This window comes from Papilio xuthus, unplaced genomic scaffold (genome assembly GCF_000836235.2).
Source record: "Papilio xuthus unplaced genomic scaffold, Pxut_1.1 DF825946.1, whole genome shotgun sequence".
Taxonomy (NCBI): domain Eukaryota; kingdom Metazoa; phylum Arthropoda; class Insecta; order Lepidoptera; family Papilionidae; genus Papilio; species Papilio xuthus.
In genome coordinates, this window is record NW_013532703.1 from 5,198,587 (window position 1) to 5,205,317 (window position 6,731).

The following is a 6,731-nucleotide window of genomic DNA, read 5'->3' on the forward strand; positions in this document are numbered from 1 at the left end:
TAAATTTCACGAAAATGGGTAGGAAATAATAATCCTCGACTGTACATGCATGTACGTAAACATAGATAATGTAGAAATAATTAGTTAACAATAAAAAATAACATAAGACCGAGTGTTGGATTCCTAGTAACATCGACATAAAAACGTCAGACGAGAAGATGACTAATTTATCTAAATATGGTGTCAAATTATTATTTAATCTATTTTTTAATAAACACTAATATGGGACAAAGTAATTTAAGGACAACAACATAAATTGTACTAAAATTTATTGCGATATTACAAAAATAAAATTAACATCAATGGTTTTTTTTCTTAAGAAATCAATAAGTAAATTCGAATATGATTTATGTGTCATATGTCGTAAATAGTAATTTATAGGCATAAAGTCATAACAAATTTTATCAAAAATTACTGTCAACTATATCCGCATTTGTGAATCAAAGCCTACCTACTTAGTGCGTCACGCTAACGTTTGCGGTGTGTTTTTTTTAATTATCTGAGCATCGAATCTGTGACATACGAATGCTTTAAGCTGATATAGGCGAGGAAGCGGCTTCACAGGGCAGTACAGACTCGGATTTTGCAATCATCGGACGTGCCTTTACCTTCATTACCTTATCCTTCACATCTGTAGATCGCAACATCGATTGCAAGTTTAATATAAGAATTTATAAAAGAAAATATAAAATACAGTGATTCTTTTTACAGTTTTTATTGGTATGTAATTTTTTTATTATTTTTTCCTTTATTGTTTTAAAATATTTTATTTTTGTGATTATAAAATTTATACTAATACTTAATTAGGCCCAGAAATCTTAATCTATTTTCTCCAATTCTTAGGACACTAAAATAAACAATTATTCAAGATAGTAAATTATTCGGCATAAAATTCAATTTAATTACTAAGTTTTTATTGTTTATACTAATTTGAAAAATAAAAATCTGTTACGAAGGGCGCGTACTGAATAGGCCCTTTACGTAATCGATATTAATAACATAAAGAGGTTAGATTTGATTGATTGTTTGCATTTAAACTGAATTAATAAAGAAAAATTCTTTCATTTTCATTTGGGAAACTATCCTCGGGTGACATACTATATTTTTACTTGTTTTTTAATTCCGCGAAGTCGCGGCCAATTCTTAGTATGAATATAAAATAACGAATACTAAAAGACTACCTGCTACATTTACGAATCGCAAACAGCTTAGTGGTTAAGTGGTTGGTTGTAGTTACAGATGTTCCGGTTGTAGGTTCGAATCCGACCATTGTAATGAAACATTAGTAGTATAAGCATTAAGTTTATTTCGAATGGTAACAAGTTACAATATAATTATATTGTATTTTAAATTTTGAAAATCTACACTAAATTTGTTTGTTTAAACGCGCTAATCTCAGGAACAACTAGTCCGATTTCAATAATTCCTTTTTTGTTGGATAGTCCATTTATAGAGGAAGGCTTTAGGCTTAACATTACGCTGCTGGCGAGGTCTCGGACGAATGCGCAAGCGTGCCCGTGGCCTCACCATGATGCGTAGGAGGAACAGAGAGGTTTCATTCCCCTCTAAATAAAAAAGGCTTAACATTACGCTGTGACCAAAAGGAACGAAGCGTCAATGAGAAATTATGCAAAAACGGTGAAAATACACACGATAGTGTTTCCGATAACCCCGCGAACGAAGTCGCAGGCACAGGTAGTAAATAATATTTTATGCACGAAGTTACAAGATTACGTTGTAGGAATTCAAATCTAATGTGACCTGTTAAATTATAGTTACTGTAATTATTGTTACACATAAAACTATGATATAAAATAAAATATTATAATAAATACGAATAATTAACTAAATATATTATTAAAAGAAGCCCCTTTAGGCAAGGTTCCGAAGATACTGGCAGCGTTCCCCCTTTGAATAGCTATACTAATTCTTTGTCCGAGGTTGCTGCCTCTTCGGTCTCCTGTGATGCGATTAACTTTTTTGATATTTTCTTAAAAAGCCTTATAGCGCTAGGACCGCACGGACCAAGGGTCTCAACACCGAATAGGAGAAAATAATATTCGGAGCCTATTAAATTAAATTGTTATAATGCTAGCAATTTAAAATTGCTTCTATTTGGCTAACCCAGTAAAATATCGTAAACTATAAATTATATTACTAATACTCAGAGAAGTTAAGTTACTAAGTAAATTAGTAAAAAAACATCGGGTGAATGTCCTGCATTCATTTGTAAATTAATTAAGAAACAAATAAGAATAATTTATGTACAGCTTTAATTGAATAAATATTGTAAGAAAATTATAACTAGGTCGAGGTTAATGTGATATAAAAAATTGTTTTTTTTTTAATAAATTCACAATAATATCGTTGTTTACGTTAAAATTTGCTAGTGTCAACGATTTTTAGGGTTACGTAGGAAAAACGGAACCCTGATACTTTGTTGTCCGCCTTTTTCTCAGGAACGTGTGAAGGTATGATGCTAGAATTTATTTTGTATTTCTCAATGTGTACACTAAACGTAAACTGGTAACACTAAACGAAAGGATAAAACAATAATATGTAACATTTGGATAGCTTTCTGTGTGAAGATCGTAACAGACCTTTCCATATTGTGCGACAAAATTATTTGGCCTGGTGTTGTCGTTGCGCTATTAATTCTCTCAAAAATATAAAATAATATATTTAGGCATAGAAAATGACATACAAAACAAGAGATGTCAAAGACTTTACTTCTACATCTCTATGGTAACTTCTTCACAAGACAAGACATGACAAAACGACTATAGTCCGACAAGGATTCTGTTCCATTTTTTAAACCGACAAGGACTTTAATGAGCTATTGTCGTTTATATAACTTTAAACCTTCGTTGATTTTACTATAACGTACATAAGAAAGTGTTCTTACCACGATTAAGCTGTATAAGAAATATTGAGCTCAAACATCTTAATCGTGGTAAGAATCCCGTTTCTTCATCATCATAATCAGCCTAAATTCATCCACTGCTGGATGTACGCCTCCCCATCGATTGCCACAATGCTCGATCCTGTGCCGCCCCCATCCAGTGTACTCTCGCAACCTTGACCAGGTCATCGATCCCGTTTCTAACGAATATATAATTGTTATTTTTTAGCTTATGCCTGTCTAGTAATATAAATATGTCGGTTTACTTCTATCGCAAATATCGAGCATCTTACTAATAAAAAAGTGTGATTCTGCGAGAATAAAATCCTACTTTAAAGACACAATCGATGACTAAGATACTTTTAACGCATTAAAAAATATTTTAACTTAAACACAAGGACACAATAAAAAGTAAATTGCATAATTTTAAGTATACCAGTTTAAAAAAGTTAAGCAACTGCGTACAGCACGTGTCCGATTGTAAGGTTATGCTTTAATTAGCATTTATATGACCTTCATAGTAAGACAACGTATGTTATACAATATTGTGTAAACAATCAAAAAAATAGTAAACATATATTATTTCTGCTTTCTCAGTAATTCTACAATAGTAATTAAAATCTTAAAGTAATTAAAATAGAGAGCGTCGGTGGCTCAGATGTCAAGCACTTGACTTGCAATCCGCAGGTCCTGGGTTCGAATCCCGCTATGTACCAATGTGTTTTTCGATTTCCGATTTACATATGTACATTAATCCGACGTTCTTGCGGTGAAGGAAAACATCGTGATGCAACCTGCACATATCTGAGAAGAAATTCAAAGATATGTGTGAAGTTAACCAACCCGCACTTGGCCAGTGGTTGTCTATGGCCTAATCACCCTTAACTTAGGGTAGTCCATAGAATGTAGAAAATCTCATTGATTTAATGGATTTTGGGAAAAAAATCCATTGGACCGTAAGTATATCGGTCCAACGGGAAACGCCCGATCAAGTTTAATTAAAATAAGAAAGTTCCAATTGGTATATTTTATTAAAAGGTACCACCAAAACGGTTGCATGGACAAGATCTTTAGTATAGATGTAGAACACTGTCTGGAAGAACACATACAGTTCTTAGAAGGTTTTTTTTTTTAAATTCCGCGTGGACGTAATCGCGGGAAAAAGTTAGTTATTATAACTAATGCGTAAAAATATAGTACATTTCCGTGTCTGTGAACTTGTATTTTCTAGTAAAAATTTAGTTGCCCACTTCGAGCATATTAATTTTATTTTAAATGGCCGACTAAATGCATTAAATTTGATTTAATTTGTAATAATATACAGAAGAGGATAAAAATATTGGTATCTTAAACAATCAAATTTTGGGTGAAGACTTATATTTAATTTAAATAACAAATTACTTATATTATTATTTTATTAAAAAACAATTAGTCTGGTTAAAGAAAAACCATCGCCAAACAATTTTTCTCACAATTCACATACATTATTTAAACAATTAAAGAATTAAACAATTTGAGGTAAAAAGAAGCTATTTTTTTAATCTGTGCGCTTAAAGTGACATCATGATGACCTGATCATTTGCGAATTAAGTCGCAGTATACTGCGACAAATTACTCTGGCGAGAGGCGCTGTTATTTTATTAAATTCTCTTCGAAAATGTATTACCCTGATTAGATGTATTATCGTCGTCTCATTAAACGTAAGACTAGGCATGTTATGACAGCTAAAGTCCCATAAGGATCTTGTTACATTTTTTTTAATTATCAGCGGGGGCTGAGGCATTGTAATGCAGCGTTATTTATGCTCACCGGGTCAGGTAAGTTTGTCGGTCTATAACTGTCGGTTTTATTACCGTGTCACTTGTTTACATCGTCAACCCTCTTAAGTTTTTGAAAAAAAAAACGGAGACAAGGAATGAGTATCCAACTTAGTTCTTACCAAAATCATAAATACGAATGTTTGAATGTATGGATGTTCGTTAGATAAACACAGACTTCCTATGATCTCGGAAATCTATTATACGTTTGATTCATATACTTACTGGATAATTCCGCAAAGGTCCAATACATCTCATTGAAAATTTGTCACAGATATAAGAACATAGTCTTGAATAACACATGATAAACATTTCACCCTTTTTTAATTCTACGCAGACGTAGTCGCCGGTAAACACTAGTTTAGTAATAGTTTACTTTCTTGGACATTGAATTCATTTAAAATAAGATTCATCGCAGTTTTGTTCGCGATTTTCTAATCAGTTGCTGATACGTTTATTATGATGCAATAATAATTATTCGTTCGTATTTAGAAATATTTGAAGTTCGACCATAGTTCATATTCACGAGATTTGATTAAAAATAGCTTTTAACACTTCTTTACTATAAAAATCTGATCGGAAACATATGTTTGTCAATTCAAATACTATGACTTAATGTTTAAATACAGGTTTTTATCCAGTGGAAAATCACGATTAGTTGGTTATTGCGAGTTGACATTTTTTTAACTAGGAAGTTAGTAAGGTTGGAATATTATATTAGTAGTTTAGTAGAGGTCCTATTTGATTCGCTAACAAATAATATATTATTCTGTATAAGGTCGTATTGACCTTAAATTTACGAGGTCAAAATCACTTATAACTTATCAAACTAATAAACCGCCAAAATTAATGTAATCGACCTTTTTTATATATAAAATAATCATGTTACAATGTTACTTACTCCTCCGAAACGACTTGACCGATTTTTATGAAATTTATATGCATATTCAGTAGGTCCTATAATCGATTACTATCTATTTTTCAATCCCGCACGGAATCGCGGGCGACAGCTAGTAAATCTTACTTCTTACTATATAATATTATAAATGCGAATGTTTGGATAGATGGATGGATGTTTGTTTGAAGGTATCTCTAGAAAGGCTGCAAGGATCTCTCTGAAAGTTGGCATAAATGTAGAACATAGCCTGAAAGAACAGTTATGCTACTAAGATTTTTTTAAATTCCGCACGGACGGAGTCGCGGGCGACAGCTAGTAAGTTTTAAATACGTCAGGTGAAAATAACAATACAGAGATGATAAACAATTAACAAGGGTTAATGAGATTTAATGTGGATAGTAAAAATTAAAAGAAGACCAAATTAAGTATAGATAGGTTGTGTTAATAAGGAAATGATAGAGAAAGGAGTGAATTTAGACATGACGACTGATAGTGGCTGATAGAGGTGTATGGAAGAATACATATAGATGAATCGTTTAAGTTATGACAAATATTTTAAATGTAATTTATCATAATTAAGCCTGACACCTTTTCGTTTTACGCAATTATTGTTTTGTTTTTGTAATAAAATTATTAAATTGTTTTTTTATAATGTCACTACTAAGTATTATATATTATTAAGCTTTACTAAAAACAAAGAATTTAATAAATAAACATAAGAAAAGAGGTTGTATTCGATTCACTTTTTATGCAAATTATTTAATGTGAATGACAACACTGGGGAAATTTACCACAAAAAAGGCATCTGGCATCCCGAGACATATTTTCTCGGCTCGCTTTTGTGCTTTGGAATAGGTCATTCAATATACCTAGAGTTTATTATTACAAACAAATCATTGCGTTATTTATTTACTTGTAGCTAATTATGTAATTATTGAAGTTCTCCAAACGTTATTTTTTTATAATTTTTAAATTTGCATACTAACAACTTCCGACTTTGTAAATATTGATTTTCTAGTATTATTTAATTCGTTTAAAGTCAACTTAATCAATCTTAATGACATAAGTTGATATAAAAGGCAAGGTTAGTCTTTTATGCTCCCACTTGAGATGG

General features: G+C 31.5%; 1 protein-coding gene across 1 annotated transcript in view; it reads left to right on the forward strand.

Moving 5' to 3' along the window:
- Window positions 1-581: 581 nt before the first annotated feature.
- Window positions 582-6,731, forward strand: part of LOC106123994 (fatty acyl-CoA reductase 1) — an 18,765-nt gene continuing 12,615 nt past the window's right edge. Inside the window, exon 1 of the mRNA XM_013320427.1 lies at window positions 582-720. The gene's annotated coding sequence lies outside the window, so the exon portion shown is untranslated. The remainder of the gene's footprint in view (window positions 721-6,731) is intronic.